General features: G+C 33.4%; 1 pseudogene; it reads right to left on the minus strand.

Annotated features, from left to right (window-relative positions):
* Nucleotides 1-1286: 1286 nt before the first annotated feature.
* Nucleotides 1287-8377, minus strand: LOC142628632 (pleiotropic drug resistance protein 2-like; annotated as a pseudogene).
* Between the last annotated feature and the right edge of the window lie 15266 nt (nucleotides 8378-23643).

Here is a 23643-nt window from a genome sequence, read left to right on the forward strand (position 1 = left end):
TTTTGTTAATAGAAAATACTTTTATAAACTTTTTATGTAATAAAATATTGAAAAAAATGAGAAAAATATCTAGAAGAGTCAGGAGAATATTTTGAATGTGAGAATAGCTTCTTATTACTAAAACTCAAAAAATGAAAAGTGTAACTTATAAGCATCCTCACAATCTATTAGCATTTGCAAAAAGAAAAGAATAGTTAGAGGAGGAAACTGAAGGTTTGTTAATCTAAATCAATAAATCTTGATGATCTATAATTGTTTTATAGAATTTTTCAAACAGTATGAAAAGAAATAAACCATAGAAAAAATATAAAGCTGTCATGGACTAGGTTTTCTCCACAAGCTTTTGTGACTTTTCCTTCGGATAAATGGATCAATGATTCAGCTTCAATCTACATTTGTAAATAATCAAGATAAATGAAATTCTAATTTCAACATGAGTGATTACATTTGTGGGGGAGATAGGTCCAGGAGTATGTATTTATATACATATTGGGCCGGAGGCCCAATCTGAGGATGTTAAGCAGTCCGAGGATGGATAAATATCTTGCTAAGGGTCCGTGTTGGTATATAGGGAGGTAAAGTCTGATTATGATCATCCGAGAAGGTGGTCCGAGGAGGAATACTTCCTTAGCTCAGCTAAGCGGAGGTCAGAATGGATTGTTTGCCGTCTAGAGGCAACATCCCATGAGACTCTGTTGATAAGGATATGCACCACCAGAGAATAGGACAAAAGAAAACCATGAAATATTTAAAGGGAAAGCTGCTACCACTGCATTAATTGCCCTACAGCTAACTCTCTGACCGCATTAATGAAGAAATGATGTTTGAGTAGCATGACTTAGCCTTACAGCTGTTTCCAAAGGTTTCAGGAAGGGATTGATGGGACAAGTATCCAAACAAACAAGCTGATCCGTATGTGGAGGTTAGAGAGAGGAGGAATAATGATATAAAAGGTAGAGGAAACCCCCAGAATAAGGGGATCGAAGGGGAAGGAGAAAAAACACTGTAGACCAAAGAACAATATTTGTAATCTTTCTTTTAGTGAGATATACAGAAGAATTAGCCTTCTCGGATTGAGTTCGATGACGATTTTGCTTATATAAGTTTGTATCATCTTTATTTTTTGGTCATCTTGGCCCATGGCAATTGATAGACAAATTCATTAGAACCCCAATTTCAAACCCACTTTCTACAAATTCATTGTATTGGGCTCTTTGGGTCTATTCCCTTCCTGTTTTGGGCTTAGGCACAAATTGTATCCTTACAACATCAATAAAATAATACATTCATGTTTGCAATAGACATACCATATTTATATGTTTAAAATGATATTCTTTGACAATATGTGCAGCCAGAGTATTTTTACCGTTGTTGAAAAGGATAGATATAAAAAAAAAAAAGGCAAACACAAAGAAGAAGAGGAGAAGAAAGCCAAGATGAGCCACTGCAACAGCTGAAAGGAAGTCATATTCGAAACCCAAGCTTACTTTGAGGTACACCTTCAATGGCACGTTACCTGCTTCAGGTATCTCAAGCGAAGCATTTTTGTCACCAACTTGAGAGGTTACAAGACCATGTAGTGTCCAAGCCACAGGAGAAGCCCAGTAGTACCACCTCCACCATATTGGGATTTGCTGTAATGTGTAGGCAATAGTGAGTTTTGTATGCAAAGAGAGAGTAGATTATAATGACATAACCAAGTTTTTGAATTTAACATATATTGAGTTAGAATAACTTACCGGCCTGGGAAGGAGGAAACCGGAGAACAAATTCCAGAAACTGAGGAAGAATGACATACAAATGGCAGCGATTTGGTGGCCTGGCGTCAGTGCAACAACCATCATCCCGTACAATGTGAAGTAGACAAAGCATGTAAATATGTAGTAGTAGAACCACAGGAACTTTGTTGCCTTCCACTCAAACCCGATCATAGAGTAAAGGAGAAGAGTGTAAGCAAGAGTTTGAATTGCATTATAAATCGTCTCCATGGCCACCTGCATAGGATAGTGCTTTAGCCCAGTATAAAATAGCGTACTTGTGTAATAGAATTACATATTTCAATTTAAAATTTCTTGATTCTCAACAAAAAAGAAATTAAGTTTTCTTGATGGCAAGATACATTCTGTTGTCAATTTGGAATTATAGTCCTACTAGAAAGAGACAATTGCATATGAGTTACCTGAGAAAATGCATAAGGCAATGCAGAATACATCCCAGCTGCTCTTTCACGGTAGAAAACTGTCCTCTTAATGGCAACAACAGACTGCACTGCAGAAGCATTTAAGGCTCCAAGGAAAAGCACGGTAGCATACATGGCTCCCAAGAGATTCATCAAGTCTTGTTGTTTGGCCCTGTTAAAAAAACAATTAGAGTTGACATCTGATAAAAGCTCCAACGAAAATTAAGATTAAGCATTAGTGCTTTAATCAAATAGATCCCAATCTACATTTCATGCAACCCTTTAAATGATAGAAAACTAAAATAATCAATTCAAGAAAAAGTTCAAGACTTACGTCTTTTGTCCTTTGTTCCAGAAGATTAGACCAAATAATGCACCAATGGCTATTGTCATGAAGAACCGGACGGCATTGTACTGAGGGTTTCTCCAATAAGACCAATGTTGCTTCCAGAAACAAGCTTTGCACTGAACACTGAATGGTTGAGAGTATTTGGTTGGGAAGTAGAGGTCGTTGGAGCCTGGCACTGGAGTACTTAGCTCTTTGATAAGTTCCTGGTTCCTCCTGAATGAGTGTTGAAAGAAATCAGAATCACAAAACCTAATAATCAGCGAATATAGGAAAAAATTTATTATCAAAATAATTATAACTTACAGATAAAGTGAGGAATTGGCATAAATGTCAGCAAAATCCCCATCAAGTTGAGCCTCAACTGAAGGCGCAGTGACTTCAAGCATCCATGTGGCAGGATTATAACCATCCCTAATCTTAGTAACTCCTGGGACAGACTGGCATAGATAGATATTAATAAATAGCTAGCAAAATACCTTTCTAGAAAGATGATTCTAGAAGACCATGCAACACACCTTTCTTGTTTGTGTCTTTACATCTGAAGAGAAATGGAGCCAAGCTGAATATAGGAGAGATTCATAGACAGTGACATTTGGTGAATGAATGTCATTCTGTTCACAGTAACCACTAACCCGAGCAAAGGTTGCTTGGTTCTTAGGGACCCTAAGAACCAAGCAACCTTTGCTCGGGTTAGGGTAACCAGAGATGTTAATGGTTCCTTCAATGCATCCACCAGTCTTTCTTCCAGCTAACACATCCATAAGGGTTGTCTTCCCAGCACCACTGACACCCACAAGTGCCGTCAATATCCCTGGTCTGAAAGCACCACTAACATCTTGTAGCAGTTGAAGACTATCTTCTTCAACTCCTTGAGTCTTCATTGCCTGGTATGAAAGACCAAAATTTACATAAGCATTTGGTAGGTATAATAAAAGTTTGAAAAGAACTTAAAGTGATATTTGATATTCAACAATGTGAATGAAAGCTAAAACTAATTTACCAGAACATAAAATGTTTAAAAATAGGTTACTTACAGCAGGCATACCCACGTAGTAATTCACATGGTTAAAGGCAAGTGAAAGGGGTTGGAAGGGCAAAACCATTCCCCTTTTTGAAGCACTATATGAAGCACCAACAATTTCTGAAAAAGTTCTCACAGCCATATCGATACCTGTAATTGTTTCATAAATGTTCAGGCATCTAGATGAAGATGGCTTCATTTAACCATTGAAACAAGCATGCATGCTTGTTTCTTTTGTTGATTCTTCTTCTCAAAATTTAAAGTCATGTGGCATATTTTAGCCCATTTTTTGCATTATCTTCCGTCTCTAGGAGAAGGCAAAAATTCATCGATGCAGTTGGGAATATTTCTCCAAGTTAAAATATTTTTCTGTTCTAATAAGTAAAAAACCATCATTATTTATAAGTAATAAGTAGAAATCCATCTGTGAAAAATGCATCAGGTTTTCTGCTGTTCTAATCTCTAATGTTGTGTAATTGCATTAAACCCACCAGCTCTCTAATCTCATAGTTGCATACTGAACTGTATTTTGTGCAGAGATGTGATGAACCATCAAGCTAATGCAAGCTTCTTCAAGATAATATTTTGGTTGTTACAAAACAACATGTTAAATTTTGAGCTCTCTAATTGAAATAGAATTACTGTTGCCACTATATGAGTTAATTTTGACTAACTACCGGTAAAAACATTGAAATTAGGAAATCATGAAAATAGAAGGAGAAAGGTCAAAGATAAACCTTCTGTTCCATGTTCTGTGGAGGATGAATATTTATTCATCTTGTCATTTTCATCATCCGCAATGACAGCTTTTGACTCACCCAGAGCTGATATTCATTTTTCACACAAGGATTTGTCAACTCTAAAATTTCATTTCCTTATAAAAGAAACTCTGAGTAGGAACGAGATAAGATCACTTACGATTCAGGTAAGTCAATGCTGCAATAAATAACACATTGAAGAGGAGAAAATCCAAAAAAGTGCTCCAATACGAATCCAGAACCAATAGTCTTCGGTAAAGAAACTTGAGAAGGACCATTCCAACTGTTGGTGCATTAAATCTGGGGTCATTATTGGACTGCAATAGATAAATTTTGTTAAATTTCCGTGATGGCTTATGGTGTTGAAAATGCATAATTTGAGCTTTCATTTGCATATGCAAGTATGGAAAGTGAATGCAAATCTGAAATTTACATATGAAAAAAATTAAACTACGAAGATATCTTACCGCACTTCATCTTTTATCAAGAAATTCATTCATCACTATGGCATTTTGTCCGTACACCATAGGAGAAATAAAGTAGCCCCATATCATCCATGGCTCAATGTCATCTGCAGGCCAAAAAGGAAAAGAGGAGTCATTTTTTTAAATCTAATAATCAACATTGAAATATACTTTCAGCTGGATTGGAAAGAGATGAATTACTTTTGGCAACGATGAATCCTCCAAGCACAAAAACCAAAAGCAAGGTGAAGGTACCCAGCGTATTTGCAACAACTTGTGTTTCCAACTGCAGCAATGAACCGAAAGAGGGACAATGCCATTTGATGTATGCCAAAGAATGCCAAGAACTGTCGGAAAAACCTGAAGTAATAAGGGAAGAAATGTGTCAATGAAAGAATCATAGACTAATAAACCCATGAGTTTGACACATACAATTCCAACAACTGGTGAGTACTAAGTGTCAAATCAATTGCCGGGACAAAATTTTAAAATCTTATTTACCTGGCAGATGGAGAAAATCCAATTTTGTAGTAGGTAAGAATGATCCATATTCCTAATTCCATGAATGATAGAGGGATCCTGAGGACCCAAATGGGTATAACAGACAGGATAGAACAAGAAATCCCTTTGTTTATAAAAGACAGGAAGCCTAAAACAGTCCTTGCCAATTCAGCCATCCCATTGAACATCACATTAATCAGACTAAAAAATAGCGCTCCAAAAAATTTTCCTCCATCTGCAACAGTTCCCACTGGCATTTCTGTCCTAAGGAAAACTGTCTTGGCAGTTACGGACATGATTGTTATCTGAGTAGTCTTGAATATATACACAAAAGAATTACGCTTCATTAGCAGCCATTCCCTTGAAAAGCAAGCCCTGAATAGTTCCCAATTTGAAATACCATACTTATCTGTCACCAGTGCAGCTGGGTGCGCTCTAGATTTATCACAAGCAACACTAAGATCAGCTGCAAGCTGTTGGCCAATGTGAAAAGAGCCAAAGGCCTGGGCAAATTCAGAAACTGAAATGTATCTGTAAGGGTGGTTCTTCTTGAACCAATATTGTTCTTGATCCCTCTTGGATGTTACTTCTTGTAAAAAGTCAGCAACTCCTTTCCTATCGGGGCATTTGAAACCCACGTGCTCAAAGAACTCAAGGATATTTTCTCTTGGACCTTGGTAGACTACCTGTCCTTCTGAAAGTAAGATAATGTCATGAAAAATATCAAACTGTCCTTCCGAAAGTAAGATAATGTCATCAAAAATATCAAATGTCTCTGGTGCTGGCTGTAGAAGAGAAATATGAACCATTTGCCTCATGTACTTGCAAATCTGAAAAGTGGTAGAACTGTCAAGAGCCTTTGCTGGTCCGACCAACATCTCCCCTGCACCAAGTTATAATAACACAATCAAAATTGGTAATGAATCATTACAAATGCTTACATACTAGAAACAAGAATGTGAACCGGATACATTATTCTTTTGTGTAAGATTAATGACTCCTAATTTCATGATAAACAACTTAAGCTTGTCCAAAATACGTACCAGTTGTCACACGCTTCTTTTGTCCACCAGAGATACCCCTTCTCATTTCATCTCCAACCATAATATCAGCACAAATATCCAGTCCAAGGGTTTGTTTGAAATCTGCTCATTTTGCTGAAATTGAAAATTTTTTGCTGAAATTACAGTAGATAAAAGTAAAAGTTAGCTGAAATAGGTAGGTCCTATGAATAGTACCAAAAAGTGCAGTGGGACTCATAAATAGTAGCAAAAATAAGTTAAATAATAAAATAAGTCGACAAAAATAATGTTTGCCAAACGAACCCCAAGTATATTAAATATTCTTAAAGGTCAGCTATTTTAAATTGCTTGTTAATTATTTTTTTAAAAAACTTAGCAACATGAAATAGAGTCAGCGAACCTTGAGAATATAATCAGTAACCAAGCTAGTCTTTTGGCCTGCCATTGCAGTGTTCTTCATGAATGCATCAATCTCAGGATCGGGCTTAATTCCTGCTTCTTTCTCTCTTCTTGAGAGTTCCACCAACATCTCATACCTTGTGCCAACCCCTACACAGCGTCCTGAGAAATCCAGTGTCTCTCCCACAGTCATCTCTCCATGGTGAAGATCAAGTTGACTAATATAAGCACAGGTTCTTTGAGGAACAAATTCATGGAATTCATGACCACAGTAGGTGACTTTCCCAGACACCTGTACACAACTCTCATTCATTAGTAGGCCATAAAATTTAATCTTAGACACAAAGGATTATGCAAATTGTGACACATATAAAAGCAATAGAATGGGAAACAAACCTTCAGATCCTTGTCGAGTTTCCCGGCAAGTGCGTGCAACAAGGTTGTTTTCCCTGCACCTGGAGGACCCAGAAGTAGGGTCATCCTGGAATTGCCATATCAGTTAAAAGTTCACCCCAGAAAATCAAAATAAGAACAATAGCAACAAACACAAAGCTAGCTATCAACCCAAAAAAGGCTATTTCACCATATACAAGGCATGAAAAACCAGTTAACGAATCTTGCCCATATACCCAGTAAGAATTACCTTGGAAAATTCACTTTCATATTTGGGAAAAAGGGCTAAAAAAAAATTAAAAAGAAAAAAGAAAAAACAGTAAATCAAGTAGCACTTCGTAAAAATACCTTGATGGTTTAACAATTCCACTAACATCTTTGAGTATCTGGATTTTTCTCTACTCCGAAGGAGCAAGGTGAACCAATCCGAGAGTACTCTGTTATCCATTACAAATTGAAATGGCCAAAAAAAAAAAAAAATTATCAAAAGCTTAGTGACAAAATTTTAAACCAGATAAAACAAACTGTCAAAGATTTCAAACCGAATCATCAGAACAATAACTTAAAAACACTTTTTTTTTTAAAAAAAAATTTCATTCTTCTAGTCGTAATTGCAAAATAGCCCAACAATATATCTCTCTGTTTCTCACAAAACTCTACACCAGAATCCAATTTCACTTCCAAAAAACAAAAAAATAAAAATAAAAATACCTCAATTGTGTTCAAAGTAACATTAAGCAGAGTAGGAAGTGCTCTACTCCCAACATACACATCTCCCGCCACCGACACATGTTCATACCGAACTTCAATCTTAGGAATCTCAATCCCAACTCTGCCATTAAAACCAAACTCAAAAATCTTAATTCACACAAAAATCAAAACCAAATCCAAAAAAAAAAAAAAAAAAACAGAAACACAAAAACTACCTGTCAGTTCTGTCTCTGAGTCTTCTAAGGAACTTCTCATTGTCTTCCTCAGCAACCTTAAGAAAACTCTCCATCAACAGCTTCTTATCTTGCATCCCAAGATTCGTAACGTCCATTTCATCATGCACAACCTTGCCATTAGCAAGAACTTGCGTGAGCATCGGCATCCCTTTCCTCAGCCTATCATAGGTAGGCAATCTCTCTATGGCTGCTCATCTCAACTCTTCCTCGTCCTCCTCTTGCCTACCGCTCCGGTTAAACACGTCCGGCGCCGCTGTCCACACTTCCCGGAAACTCCCAGAAGTCCAGCTTCTCCGGCTGCTCGTCTACCTGGTGAGATCGTCTCCCACCAAAGCCGATGCCATTGCTACTTACCGATCTAAAACAACAACAACAACAACAACAACAACAACAACAACAACAACAATACACTCCTCACTGGTGTTTCTGTTTTTAGATGTGTTTTTGTTGCATAGTTACAATACCAATCATATATATGCATATATTTCTGGGTTTTTTTAGCAAAGCTGTGATATTGATAGTGATAGGACGCTCACACCCTTTTCGTATCCGTCTTTCTTTGAACAAAAAAAGATAGATACAAAAAGTGTGTGAGCGTCCGTATAACACTTATCACTCACGCTATGTATATGTATATGCGTGTGTATATATATATTTTCCAGGTTAAAGTCTCAGTCGTTGGAAAAGGAAAAAGGTATGCTCTGCAGAAATAGAGAGAGAGAGAGAGAGTCCTAGTATGGTAGTGAGTTTTAGAGCGAGAGAAAGTGTTGCACTGATTGTTAATCCTTGTTTTTTTTTTTAAATGGAGGGTGGGACTGAATATTAATACTGTAATATGTATAACCAAAACCCTTGAATTTTACACAATTTTTTACAGTATAATATTTAAATAAAATTATTTTTATTTAATCTAAAATTAACAAAAAGTGAAATTCTTTCTCTTTAACAAGTCCAATTTAAACTTAATTTTATTATTATCATATTTTTTTTTAAATTATTGTAAAATTATTTATTGCTTTATGGGTTCGTGTATTTTTTTTTTCTTACATTTCTCTTTTGAATAGTTATATATATTTTGAATTGTTTCAATAACTTATTCTTTGATTATTTATCTATTTTGGTGTTTTGAAAATTTTAACATCTAAATTTGTCTAGTCTCACACACACATATACAATAATTTCATCGCCCTACATATTATTAGTTTTGTAATTTTCAAACACAAATTTATACCTATGACATTCACTTTGGATAATTTCCTTTTATCATCTAATCAATACATCAATTAATTTGGTCAGTTGTTTGTTATCGCTGATTTTATATTATTAGTGAAGCATTTGATTTGGCAATATTTATTTATTTATTTATTATGAAAGGTGATTTTGGCTAGGGTTTATAATCAATTCCCTTGATAAGCCACAATTTTTTTTTTGTGTGTTTTGTACTAGGAACATATCTTCTTTTAGCCTCCACCCTAGACAAAAATTATCATGAGGGTGTTGAATAATTATTGATAAAATTTTCCTAACAACTTGTGAAATAGATTTAAATAAAACATAAATACAAAAAACTTAATTGAAAATTTTACATCTAGAACAATTTTAATACAAAAAATTATATAAAATTAAAGATCAAATGAATATATTTAATTAATATATAGAATTAAAATTTTCACTAAAATTTTTCTCCTTGGACCTCATAATTCATTGAGTCGTACGTGCCTGGAATTTAGTGGGATTAAACTTAGGATGTTTAGGTCTAGGGCACATACATACTAATTCTCCTACCACTAGGTTGCACCATGATCATTCTCAAAAAAAAAAAAAAGTTGCACCATGAGAAATTTATTACTATTGTTATTATTATAGTTGGATTAGTGTGTCTTAGTTTTCTTCTATCCCACTCGGCTTATAACCAGTTATTTTTTTCTCATGAGTCATGTGTTAACTTACCTTTCTATTAAATGCCATTGATATGGCGGAATGTGATGATGTGGAAAAATGAGAATGTAAACTTGTATCTATAACCGCTTGTGGAATTAGAACTCAATTGTAGATTTGTGGTGTGAATCCATGGAGATTCTTTAGTCGAGAAAGGCTATATTATTAGATATGAATATATTGATGTAGTTGTTAATAAACATAATGACGATTTGATGAATCAGGAATAAAGTATATCGAAGAACTATATATAATGAATTTATGTTGCTTGTTTGGGGTTAGAAAATAATATGACATGCTTAGGATTTTGTTACATTTTTTGCCATGTAGTTTTGATGCAATGAACTGGATATATGTTTTGCAATATGATGAATAGAAAATATTTGGTAATATCGAATGCGACCAAATATCTAGTACACTTATTCATTCTCAGCCCGGCCACTTCATATCAATGTATTGATATATTTCCTAAGCTTTGAGTCTTAACTCAATGGCACCTTCTCTCCTTGCAAATGCTGGGTAAAGGGTGAAGTCTTAAGGTCAAGATCTAATGGATGTACTTGTAAAAAACCAGTTTCCTATTGTGTTTGTCTTTTTCTTATTCTTTTCAGGGTATAACTTTTTCTCCCATTCATGTCATATTCCTTCCCTATGTTTCAACTTTTGAACCTATAATATCTCCCTCATAAAAGAAGAGAACGACCACTTTGTTAGAAGTGGAATAACATATATTTAGTATAATTTCTTTTGTTAAATAATGTATGGCTAGTCGATTTGAGTGGGGTACTATTTTCTGTTGCTGTTGTTTATGTTATTCAAGAATCTTAATTGTCCAAGTTTCTGACATCTAATTTTTTGATTGTAACTATGTTTTCTTTCTAGCTAGTAGTGGCACATGATCCATTGTTTGGGATACACCTTGCACTCTTGACCAAGAAAAAGAAATCGTGGTGGCGGAAATGGTATGTGTTGTCTGCCGTTTTCTCATTATGCAACTCCGTACGTATATGGATTTCTTCCACAGCTTACGAGTAATATTTTTGAAAACTGTGTTGTCAGGTCTTAACTCATGTTATTATTATTATTTTCTTAGGTTGGATTTTATACGATGCGATCATTTATGTGATTGTGAAGAGTTGGTTGGTGTTTCAAAACCCCCTAGTTGCCCAGCTGAAGGAAAAAATGAAAAAGAAATATAGGATTTGTACTTTTTACCAGTATTAGTTATTAGGAATCATTTTCTCTGTTCAATTAAAGAAAATTGAATATGTTCACCTTCTTCTTCTTTTTTTGTTTTTGTTTTTGTTTTTTTTGGTTTTAGAAACACAGTTTACGCTAAGTTTGATGAATGTAAACAAAGCTTTAATTGCTTTGCTTACATAATTATATATTTGATATGTATGTGTTTTATTTTTAAAAAGTTGATAAATATAGTACAATTTAATATTTTTTTTATTTGAAAGGAGACAAGTTAGTTTATGTTTTGTCTAATCAAGTGGGCCTTATGATTTTCAGCATATTTTTTACAAAAGTGTTATTAAACAATGTTGTTTAAAAACTGAAAACTGGTAAGAAAAGTTTTCTAAATTCAGTATTTAAACACCCTAAAATGAGCAATGTAACTTAAATACTCTAATAAAAAATACCCTTACCAAACACCTTTAGTCCCTTTTGGTCTTTGCTACTTGTGTATGTACCGGTGATAGTTGAAGTAACATGATGGTAGTGTTGGAATTAAAAAATCTTTTGGATTATTAATTATCTTTAGGGTAAATAACAAATTACATCCTTAAAGTTTGGAGTGTTTGGATTTTACATCTCAAAATTTTAGAATTAACATTTTATCCCTTGAAGTTTGGAGTGTTGGATTTTATATACCGACGTTTCAAAATTAGGATTTTACCACTTAAAGTTTAGGGTATTTGGATTTTACACCTTCTAAATTTGGGAAGTAAAATCTAAACACTCCTAAGTTTTATGGGGTAAAATCAAAATTTTAAAATTTTGAAGTGAAAAATTCAAACACTCCCAAATTTCAAGGGATAAAATCCATATATTTTCAAACTTTAGGGGTATAATTTATAATTTATTTTTTCTTTAATAGAGACTCTGTATACTAATTCTATATTCCAAATTATGACAAAATTATGTTTTTCATATAAGGCGAAAACGAAGCAAACATAATTTAGTTAATTGTTTCTCACTTTTCTTTGCTTTGTTTTCGCCTATGATAAAGGAAATAAATAATGAAGATGAACAGAAGTTTCAAATTGAAACAATTTTATACATTCAAGACTTTTGTTAACAATAATATTCATTCCACAAATATAAGTGCTTGTGGAGTGTGGGGGGCAAGAGTCGGGATTCAAGTTTCTAGAAGGGAGCTTCACACGCATATACACTTAGATTAGGCTAGAGTAGAAATTTTATTTTGTATAAAAAAAAGACTTTAGTTTACAAAATTATAATCACAAAACATAATTTGAAACATGATATAAATCCTATGCTTGTATAATCTTCCCAAAAAGATATAAAAAACAAAATGGGGTGCTTACTAAAAGTTAGTTTTAGTTGCACAAGGGCTAAGGAGAGATATGGAGAATAAATTAATGGTGACGAGGTGAATGTTATTTTGAAGCTTTCTTCTGTAAACACATTGGGAATTCTCTTATTGCTCTTCCAAGTAGAGGGGATCAAGTCACCAAGTAATTGTTCATCCTGACCACTCATTTGATCCAACTCAACCCAAGGGCCATAGACAATTTTGATTGGAATTGAATGTATCTCAAGTTTATATAAAGCTAAGATTTGATATTTACGAGTGAGTAAAGAATGTGAGAATGTTTCACCCAAAAATCTGACTTGTCCAGATATTTAAACAAATATAGTAGCCTAATTTGGGTGGATTACACACTTCAAACCGTAAAATGTCTAGTGTAAATAGGGTTAAGAATTCATGTTGGCATGTCATGTTGGATTAGTGGTATTCAATTATACGGGTTGCCATAAACACAAACTATTTAACAATAGTATCCAAATCTTTCAATCCTAACATGAAAATGAGTTTACTCGACATGACTTATTTAACATGTCTAATAATTAGTTGTATTGGGTTAACACAAACACAACCCACTTAATGTGCTTGATAAGTTCTTTTTTTTGGAAAGACTTATCTATTATATAATTAAGAGGTCTAACTATATATATAACTTGTTTTGCTAAATAAATTAATATAAATAAAATTTTTAATGAACTTGGGCTCAAGGGGTTTATTTGCAACCAGAAGCCATGATAGAGTACTGTATCTTTTTGATTGATCAACACTCAACAGCTCATTCTAAAAAAAAAAAAACACTTAACAGCTGTCTTTTAAGGGAAATTAAAGGCAGACGAGACAATTATTCGACGAAAAATTGCATGATTGGTCGTGCTTCATGTACTATGTACATGCTTCTGTTGTGTTACAGGAAATTCAAATGGTCCCCATAACCAAATCGATCTGCCACCACCTTTCACACTTTCACCTAAAGAAAAAGAGTAGTACGTAGGACAAAATATTCATCCAAAAAAAAAAAGTACGTAGGAAAAAATTATATTTGTGATTAGTATGAGGTTAATTTTTGGTACAAAAGTTGTCTAAAAAAATTATGAAATAAATTACGTTCCTAAATCCTTAAAAAAAAAAAAAAAAAAAAATCCTAGATTGGTGTTGGTAATCGACATAAAAGTCAAAAGTTTTTCTTGTTATAAATGAAACTTCATTAGCAGGAACAGATAAAAGAGTTTGCTGTTTTATTTTATGTTAACTTGAAATGGTTCTTTGAAAATAACTTTAGCCTAATATGGAGATGAAAACAAAATTTAATGGTAATAAGTAATAACAAACACAAATGCAAATGAACTTTTGAAAGATGAAACCAAATCTAAATCAAATTTCTCATGTGACAAATTTAACTCTTATTTTTGAATTTACCATTTTAAATCTGATTTTATAAACCATGACATTCTGAACAGTACGTACTTGGTACTCTATCCTTTCTAAAAAAAAAAAAAAAAATCAGATTAGGTTTGTGTTAGGTGAAGGACTTATAACTCGCTCCACGACTCCAATTGTCGCATGCAGTTTTAGAATTGACATGTGAGTTTAAGTCTTTATTCTATTCCGCTAAGCATTGAGTCTAGGTTTTCCCTTCCTCTATTCCAAATTAAAAAAAAGAAAAAAAAAGAACCGGTTCAAAGTCAAGTCTAGTCCCACATCGCTTAGGTTTGTGTTAGGAGAGAGACTTATAACTCGCTTCGCGACTCCAACTGCTGCATGCAGTTTTGGAGTTGACGTGTAAGTTTAAGTCCTTATTTCATTTCACTAAGTATTGAGTCTAAGTTTCCCCTTCCCCTATTCCAAAAAAAAAAAAGAGTCCTACCTCACTTAGGTTTGTGTTAGGAGAGGGACTTATAACTCGCTCCGCGTCTTAGTTTCGAGTCTAGTCCCACATCGCTTAGGTCTGTGTTAGGAGAGGGACTTATAACTCGCTCCGCGACTCCAACTGCCGCATGCAATTTTGGAGTTGGTGTGTGAGTTTAAGTCTTTATTCCATTCTACTAAGCATTGAGTCTAGGTTTTCCTTTCCCCTATTCCAAAAAAAAAAAAAATCGGTTCAAAGTCGAGTTAGAAGAGAGACCTATAACTCGCTCCGCGTCTTAGTTTTCCTTTCCCCTATTCCAAATAATAATAATAATAATAGTAGTAATAGTAATAATAATAGTACTAATAGTAATAGTAATAATAATAATAATAATAATAATAATAGATAGGTGGCTCTTTTTGAATAGATTTAAGTGAAGTGTTTAATTAATATGGCAATGGCTTTATGGTTTATAAATTATAAGATTGAAGAAAAATGGATCTAATTTGCCATTCAAGACACAAAATGAGTTTTGAATGTGCTTTTTTCGACTCCGCAAAACAATTAATGTACCTATAAGATTACCCGAGGGAAATTACTTGTAAGTTGTAAGGTTGAACTTCAATATGTACATATGAAGAAAAACTGTTCAAGGTAATCAATAATTTCATTTTATATAAAATTTTGATTCATGCTAGGTATAAAGCAAAAGATCGGTGACATTTAAAAAAAAACACAAATTTTAGGTCACGTAAACAATATGATGGATTTGAATATGTTTTTCCAAAACAAAATCAAAACAAATGAAGGAAACAAAAAATAGCCAAACAGTTTCTGATGGCTCAAAGAATTTGTCTGGTGGGTGGGTCCCAGTTTCCTCCACCTGACATTGCACCACAGCACAACAAAAACACAGTTAACCACGTCCAACTCTAGAGCACAAACTGATCAGTTAACCACGTCCAACGTTAAAGCACAGAAGATTTTTGGCCATGAAGGACCGATTTAGATTCCTTAGCATATTTTTCATATATATATATATATATGTATATTTTTTTTTTCTTTTTTTGAGGGAAAGCATATTTTTCACTTGGCTAGTTTGTTGATACCAAAATGGTTAGATAAAAGAGGACCTATCGAGACTTAATGTCTTCTTTTGATGTATGTCTCGATTAATGTTTAAATGAAAAAGATAGATTAGAGAATAGAGAGTCAGTCAAGTATGTAACAAATTCTGTAAATTCTTGCTCGTGACAAACATGTGCATGCCTCACTTAAGGCTTGTTACTATTTATCAACAAGTTTTGTTAGTTAATTACTTTAACTGTAAAGTTGGATTAAGTACATTGTTGTAGTTGTACTCTGGTTATGTAATGTATTATAAATTCGATTTAAAACATTATTATTATTATTTTTGTGTTTGTTCTAATAAGTATTACTGATTACTAACAAAAAAAACTATTTTATTAATCAATGGTTTTTGTTAATAGAAAACACTTTAGAAATTTTTTTATGGAAAAAAAAACTAATTATTAATTTAAAACAGATTATTATATTTATGATAAAATGCCTTAAAATCACGGGGGATTGTAATTGTATTGCTTTAAATTAATAAAATTGGAGGAAGTTTAATACACTTGAGTAAATTTTGATAAAATGGTCTACTTATTTTTAGTTGAAGCTAGCTATAATCATAAAACAGAAATTTGTTGGTTTGTTAATATAGTTTCTTGTATTAGACGTAATTCAATCATCTTCTCTCTCTCTAATACAGTCAGACACAAAACTCTCACTCACTCACTGATTCAGCCCAGTACGTATGTAAGCAATAAACCAGCTGTGACACACAAACTCCACAACCAGTTCATTGCTTTACTGCAATATTGTAACTAAACTCTCTCCCATGCATGCTCTGCTCTCTGCACTGCACCAAATGTTTAAATATTGTTAGGCATTTATTTTTTTTCATACAATGTTAAACATATATAAATTGAAGAGTAATAAAGGATATTAAAGTGAATTCATTACTAATATATGGTGTTTATAAATTAGAATACAAACCAAATAATAAGATCTAAAATAGTAAATAAAAGATAACTAAATAAGTGTTTAAGATTAAAACTAAAAAGAATAAAAGATAAGTGTCTTAGCTGTGTTTAAAATTTTTTTATTTAAAAAAGACACGAGTGCAAAAGTGTCTTAAGCATGTCTTGTGTCTGATACAAGCACAACACCTCAAATGAAGTGTTTGTGCTTTCTAGCTTATGACAGAAACAACTTTCCCAAAGGCTCCATTTTGAAGGTCTAAATATTTTGAAAAAAAATCTTATAAATATCAACATCTTATACAAGTGGAATAATGGCTTCCGAGTATAAGTCTCCATGCTACTTTATAACCGTCAAATTGCTCAAAATATCAGTACAATACTACAGTTCACCAAAGATGTTCATGCCCTTTCCCGTGCTACTCTTTTGCCTACCAGAAATAGCTCAGTTTCATTTATTCGATTATTCCCACAAACTCCAAATGTTTTTCATATAAACCTCAGTTCTGTAACCCTACAATTTCATAAAAGAAGTCCTGTATTAAAGCAGAACTGTTCACTAACAAACTCTACATCTATTTGGGAAGCACTTGAGGATTTTTTTATTATTTGAAAAGCAGGCGTTGAAAGTGCAAGGTAATACTAAGTGTTGGCATGCTAAAGTCTGATCTAGCACCAGAGTGAAAGGGTAGAATGTTTAGTACTCTGTTGTTTTGCTGTCTTAGTGTTCCGATTGTGTGTGTATGTATGTGTTTATGAATGAATAAATGGTAATCTGGACAGTTTTGAATTTACTTATTTGTTTTCTCTGTAAAGTGTAAAGTTGCCCTAAGTGTCTTTGTGATATACTGCTGTACATGTTTCTTTTAAAATGTCATAAAAAAATATGCTTCCAACTTTGGTTTTGATTTGAACAAAGAGTTTAATAAGTTTTTTTCTCTTTTTATTTTTGAAGAGAGAAATTTGATTGGTAACATATTAAGAAGTTTCCTTAATTAGATAGTACAATAGATGGTACTTTGAATGAAGGAGTTATACCTTTGGACGAAAGGCAACGCCAATTTGTCATTGCATCAATGGGAGAGATGGTGAGCGTGACATTGTGAGTATCATTTTGTCTTCCACATGTATTTATTGATCATTTTGATTGAAATTATTTATCTGACATTTTGGCTTTTGTGGATTTGATTCCACATATGAGCCAAGCACAACTGGAGGTTGTACTATATACATTAGACAAGAATGTGAAGGTATTTTAGTACTTTTAAAAATTTTATATCCAATATCAAATATATGTGTCCATATATAGTGCTACTGCTGACAAGGTTTTATAATTTTTAGTTTGGTCTCCCTAAGTTGCAGCTCGGATTGCGTGAGAGGTTTCTTAGACAAGTATGTGTTTCTCCTTTCCTGCCTAAAATGTTGCATACGTGATGCTATTGTGACACTTATATTATGTTTGTTATTTGTTTCTTCATTCTTTATTATTTAAATCCTTAATAAATCCTCATCTCATATGGTAACTATTATCCTCTCATTGTTATTTTTCTTCCTTAGGTAATGATATTTAACACCGGTGCTTATAATACCATTACTCGCATAGAATTGCCAGGAGAGAATGATGAACTCAATGCACGGGGAAAAATGACAGAAGAAACAGTAAAGTAATTTGAAATTGTTTATAATCTTTTATAATCAGTAGTAATTACAAATAACACTACATCAAAAAATGTCTATTACATCAAGTGTTAATACAATAAAATATGTATATAGTAGTTTTAGACAAAATATCGCATCTACAAGTTAAAATGGTTGCAATAATAACTTAAAAGTGTTAAACTATTGCATCAACAATAATAAGTTGCAATAATTTATAATTGGGTTGTGTTAACGAGCACTCGGTGCCCGTTAAGCACAAAATTTTTCTACTTTTTCCCGACACAATTTTGGTCTTTTTTTTCAACTTATATCAATTTTTCAGTTTTATAGGTACTATTTAAGATTTTTTTTTGACTTTTTCTGACAATTTTTTTTTGTCTTTTCTGTACTTAACCAGCACCAAGCAATGCTGGTTAACATTCTTCTTTATAATTTTTAGCTGCAATAGGAGTTTTAATATATTAGGAAAAATTGTTACAATAGCTTAAAATGAAAGAATCGTTGCAATAAATTGATAGAAATTGTTTTTGCAATCTATTGCAACGAAAATTTCGTATTAATAGCTTATTGCAACGAAGTTACCATTGCAATAATTTGATATTAATTCTTTTACAATTTATTGCAATGAAAAACACATAACTGCAATGAATATATCGTTGCAATAATTTAGTATCAATTATTTCATAGACAATCGCAGTGACAAAATAAATTAATTATCTTTTACTATGAAGATTTCATTGCAGTAATTTAATCCGATTTATTTTGTTCAATTATTTGCAATCTATTAAAATAAGTTTCGTGATGTAATAGCCTATACTTACAAGATATTTGAAATAGTAAATTGTTTATTGCAACGGTATGTATATCATTGCATTAAAGTTATTATTAAAATATTTAGAGTTTATTGCAACAAGAATTTTTGTTGCATAAACCTATTACCTTAAATTTTATTGCAACAGCTTGTATCAACTATTGCAATGACTCTAATGCTATTGCAATGGTTTTTTTCGTCGTAATAAACATTTTTTCTTGTAGTGTAAGTACTTGTCTCTTTCTTTTAGACATTCAAAACCCCTAGAGGGTTTAACAAAGCAATCAATATGAGCAATCTTGATGAGGAGTTAATGTCCTTGGGAATGGGTGGAATAAGACATGCTTTTCGATACATAATTCATAATGCTTTTGGAAGTAGAGTTCTTAGCCCGGAATTCTGCAAAAGGTAATATATTAACTTTATGCCTACTTAAACTTTACACTACCTATTTGATGAATCTAAGATTGAGAATCTAAAATTGATTTTTCATAATACAGGTTAGACTAAATGTCAAGAAAGTGTATATCATGCATAATTATGTTAAGTTCATTTTCAATATTTTCATTATTAAATAGTTTATGGTGAGGTTCTATTTTCTATACGTTTGATCCTGCTATACTTAGAGATTTACAATGAGGAAGTATTAAAGCAGTAGTGTCAAAGAATGTTAGTAGTTTGGTTTAAATTATCATTTAGTGTTCTATACTAATATGCTTGGTGACAATGTTCCATTATTCTTTTTCTTTTCTTATAGATTTCTATTAAAAAAAGTTGCGTTTGATTAAAGATTTTATGTTCCATCACTTGTATGTCATTGTTTAATTATTTAACCTCATAGGATTTGGTAATTTAACAAGTATATGATGTGGTAATTTAATGAGTATAGGGAGCTAGTAATCGTTGATTTAGCAAGTATAAGGAGCAAGAGCATGTATGAGAAGTTAGCATTGTACACCTATAGTATAAAGATGGAAATGAATGTGCTAAGTAAAGTGATGGAAATGAATGTAGTAATTCAACAAGTATAGGGATGGAAATGAATGTCGTAGTTTAACTAGTATAGGGAGCGAGAGCATGCATTGTATGCTCTACACTTGGCACCTCATACTTTTTGAATACGTGTTTTGCACTCTAAAGTATGACGCATGTTATAGGGTGCAAAGTATGATTCGAGAAGTATGTCCAATTGCTTGTAAGGGTTAGGTTGTGGATTGCATGAGGAAGGTGGACTCTTGAGCTAGGCGGTAGTAGGGCAAGGGGGCCACTTTCCAAAAATTGCTCTTGAGGGAGAGCTAGGGGGCCATGGCTCCCTTGACTTTCCAAAAATTCCTCATCTCTTTTATTTTTGGTAAAAATATATAAATTTATGCATATATTTAAATAATGCCCCCCTAGATTTGACTAATACTTCATTTTGTTTCTTAAAATTATTCTTATACCATACCATATCAGCACCACATCATCATTTATATTCTTTTTAAATTTTTTTATTTATTTATCAATTGACATTTATTGAGCATCTCTTTAAATTCAGGTATGGGCAAAACTTAAGTACAGTTCCTTAGGTATAGTACCTTAGGTTCTCTACTTAAAATTTTGACATCTGTCCAATTTGACCACCTAAACAAACGGCGTTAAAACTAAATTTTTTTTTCTTCTTCCTTTTTTTCCTGTACTGCAACAGCAAGAGAAAATCAAACCAAAAAATGCATAACCAAACCGAAAAGATCAAAAAATCAAAAAAATAAAAGTCAGATCTACTGGGTTTCAAACAAAAAAAAGGACCTTTTCTCCCTCATTTTCTCAGTAACCAAACAGAAAAGAAGAAAGAATAAATAATTATCCATATTTTTTATTCATCATCATCTTTGTATCTTTCTCTCTCCCTCTTCGTCTCTCTCTTCTCTGATACAGAGCAAGCAAACCCATAAAACATCAAACCAGTAAAGAGCAACCCATCACACTCACAACCCACGCCATGACCCATCAACCCAATCACCACAACCCATACCGTTAGCCACCAACCACACCCACACTGTAACCCACCAACCACACCTGCGACAATCACACCAACCCACAGATCAACAACCCACCACCACTGACCCACAGAACACAACCCATTGACTCACATCCACGAAACCCACTGACCCACAGGCCACAATCCAATCAAACCACACCCATGAAAACACAAACACAAACCCAGCACAAACTTGGTGGAAACCCAGCACAAACACAAACACAAATCCAACACAAACTCGACGGCAATGGGGCTTGGGTAACAGATCGGTGATGGGACTTAGGGAGATGGGGTCTCGGAGGTAGGGGTGTCCAAGACTCTCTTGACCCACGGCCACCAGAATCGAAGGCCGATCGACCTGAGCACCACTGCGGTCGGCGAGCTGGCTGGCGAAGCAGAGAGGAGATGAGGGAGGTGCTAAAGAGAATCATAGATCAAAAAAGAAGAAAGAGTCATAGATCAGAAAAGAAGAAAGGAAGGAGATAAACATACATACATACACACACACACACACCGAGAGAAAGAGAGAGAGAGAGAGAGAGAGAGAGAGAGAGAGAGAGATATGAGATATTCTTTCTTTTCTTTTTTTGGGTTTTGGGCTTGGAAGAGAAAGGTTTTGGGTTTGGAAGAGAAGCCATTTGCAATACAGAAAAAAGAAAAAAGAAAAAAAAAGGAAGGAAGATGTCAAAATTTAACGCCATTTGTTTAGGTGGTCAAATTGGATAGATGTCAAAATTTTAAATAGGGAACCTAAGGTACTGTACTTAAGGAACTGTACCTAAGTTTTGCCCTTCAGGTATTACGCTATTTCCAACTTTACTATGTGTCTCTCCATTAGCCTAAACTCTTCAGATGCCGTTATTATATGGAATTTTGATAGTCACTGGTAGATTGCAACCTCCTCACCTCCTCACCTTTAAAAAAAAAAAAAAATTATAAATTATAAATTGTTTTCCATTATTATATGGAATTCTGATAGTCATTGGTAGATTGCAACCTCCTCACCTCCTCACCTCCTTTAAAAAAAAAAAATTTCAATTGTTTTCTCTCCACAAATTGATTAGTATTGCCTACAATGGGATAGTTTCTTGAGTGTTTTTCCCGTTCTTTTGATCATGGCTCAAGTCCATTGCCAAAACCCAATCAAATGAGTGCAAGAGAAGAGAGTGACTCTAGAGCTTGTGAACGAAACTGAAGCACATGAGAGGCGAACATTAGTAGCTCATGTCCAAAGGGTATGAACTCAAACTGAGTTTTGTTATTCTTATTCTTTTTATGTTTATTTGTTTATTTCCATTTCATAACTAGAAAAAAAAATGTAATTCAATTTTGGGATTTTATGATGAACGAGTTTGAGTTTTCATGGTCTCAAAAATATTCAAATATATTTTTAGCTTTTTCAAAATTGAATTCAGTTGGCCATTTGATCATGTTTGTTATAAATTGCTTTGTAATTGCCCTTCTTGAGACTGCAGGAATGTTACTCTTAATAAGTGATTAACGAGAAACACAGATCCCAAATTCCTTAGTTTAGTAAAACACATCGGTTTATATGTGAATATTACCATCGAAATGACGAACAACTCTTTTGACTTTCTTCACTGAGGAGTGAAGTTTGATGAGAGACTGAGAGAAAGAGGATGCCGAAATAGTGAGAAACCAAATCAGTTCATGAGATAGTGAATATGAGATCTGTTTATGAGAGAGTGAGAGTCACATGGGTTTAAATTCTGTCTAAATTAACAATTAACAAATGGAGGGTGTAAAGTGTGCAAGGAATAATAGTCTACCAACTAGGTTCAAATTACATCTAAATTAACAATTAACTAATGACAGGGTGCAAAGTGTGCAAGGATAATAGTCTACCAACTAGGTTCAAATTACATCTAAATTAACAATTAACTAATGACAGGGTGCAAAGTGTGCAAGGATAATATTTTTAGAAGTTTGCATGTGGTATCAAATAATATCATGTTAGTAGTATCAAAATTCAATAAGTATACTATTACACACCCTTGGTGCGATGATCACTTTACAAGTATAAGTACTTGCAGGGCGTGGGGGGCAAGGGCCGAGGTTCAAGTTTTCAAGAGGGAACTTCACATATATATATACTTAGCTTAGGCTAGAATATAATTTTTATTTTGTAAAAAAAAAAATTCAATAAGTGTGAGACATGTTAACAAAAAATAATTAACCCACTAATAATTGAAAGACATGTGTTAGTGGGTAGTTATTTTTGCACACATGTCACTCATCTATTGAATTTTGATATAAATAATATTGTATCATTTTATACAAAATAATTTTTCAATCTGTGACATAAGCAAAGATAAAACTACCATTGATTTTGGGGGAGGGGGTGGTAAAATCCTCTATCCCTATGTAGGATTAGAAGGCAACATGTGACAAAAGCAAAGCAATCAGATTGAGCTTTTGGCCTACGATAAATATTAAGCAAAGCCGTAGAGGATTGCAACCAGCTTTCAAAACGCTCACAGAGACAAATATCATCCATTATCCATAAGAGTAAGACACCCACTTTCCATACTGTAGAGAAACATATCCCTCCGTACGGTTGCTCAAAGATAACAAAATAGCATAGGGTTTGAGAAAAATACATATATATATCCTTTGAAAAACGAAGGATATGGTTGCCAATATCTTGCACCACAGTTGCCGTAGTGTACATATATAAAATGGAATCGCAAGTATAACTGGATATTATTGGCAT

This window comes from Castanea sativa, chromosome 3, assembly GCF_040712315.1.
Source record: "Castanea sativa cultivar Marrone di Chiusa Pesio chromosome 3, ASM4071231v1".
NCBI classification, from domain to species: Eukaryota; Viridiplantae; Streptophyta; class Magnoliopsida; order Fagales; family Fagaceae; genus Castanea; species Castanea sativa.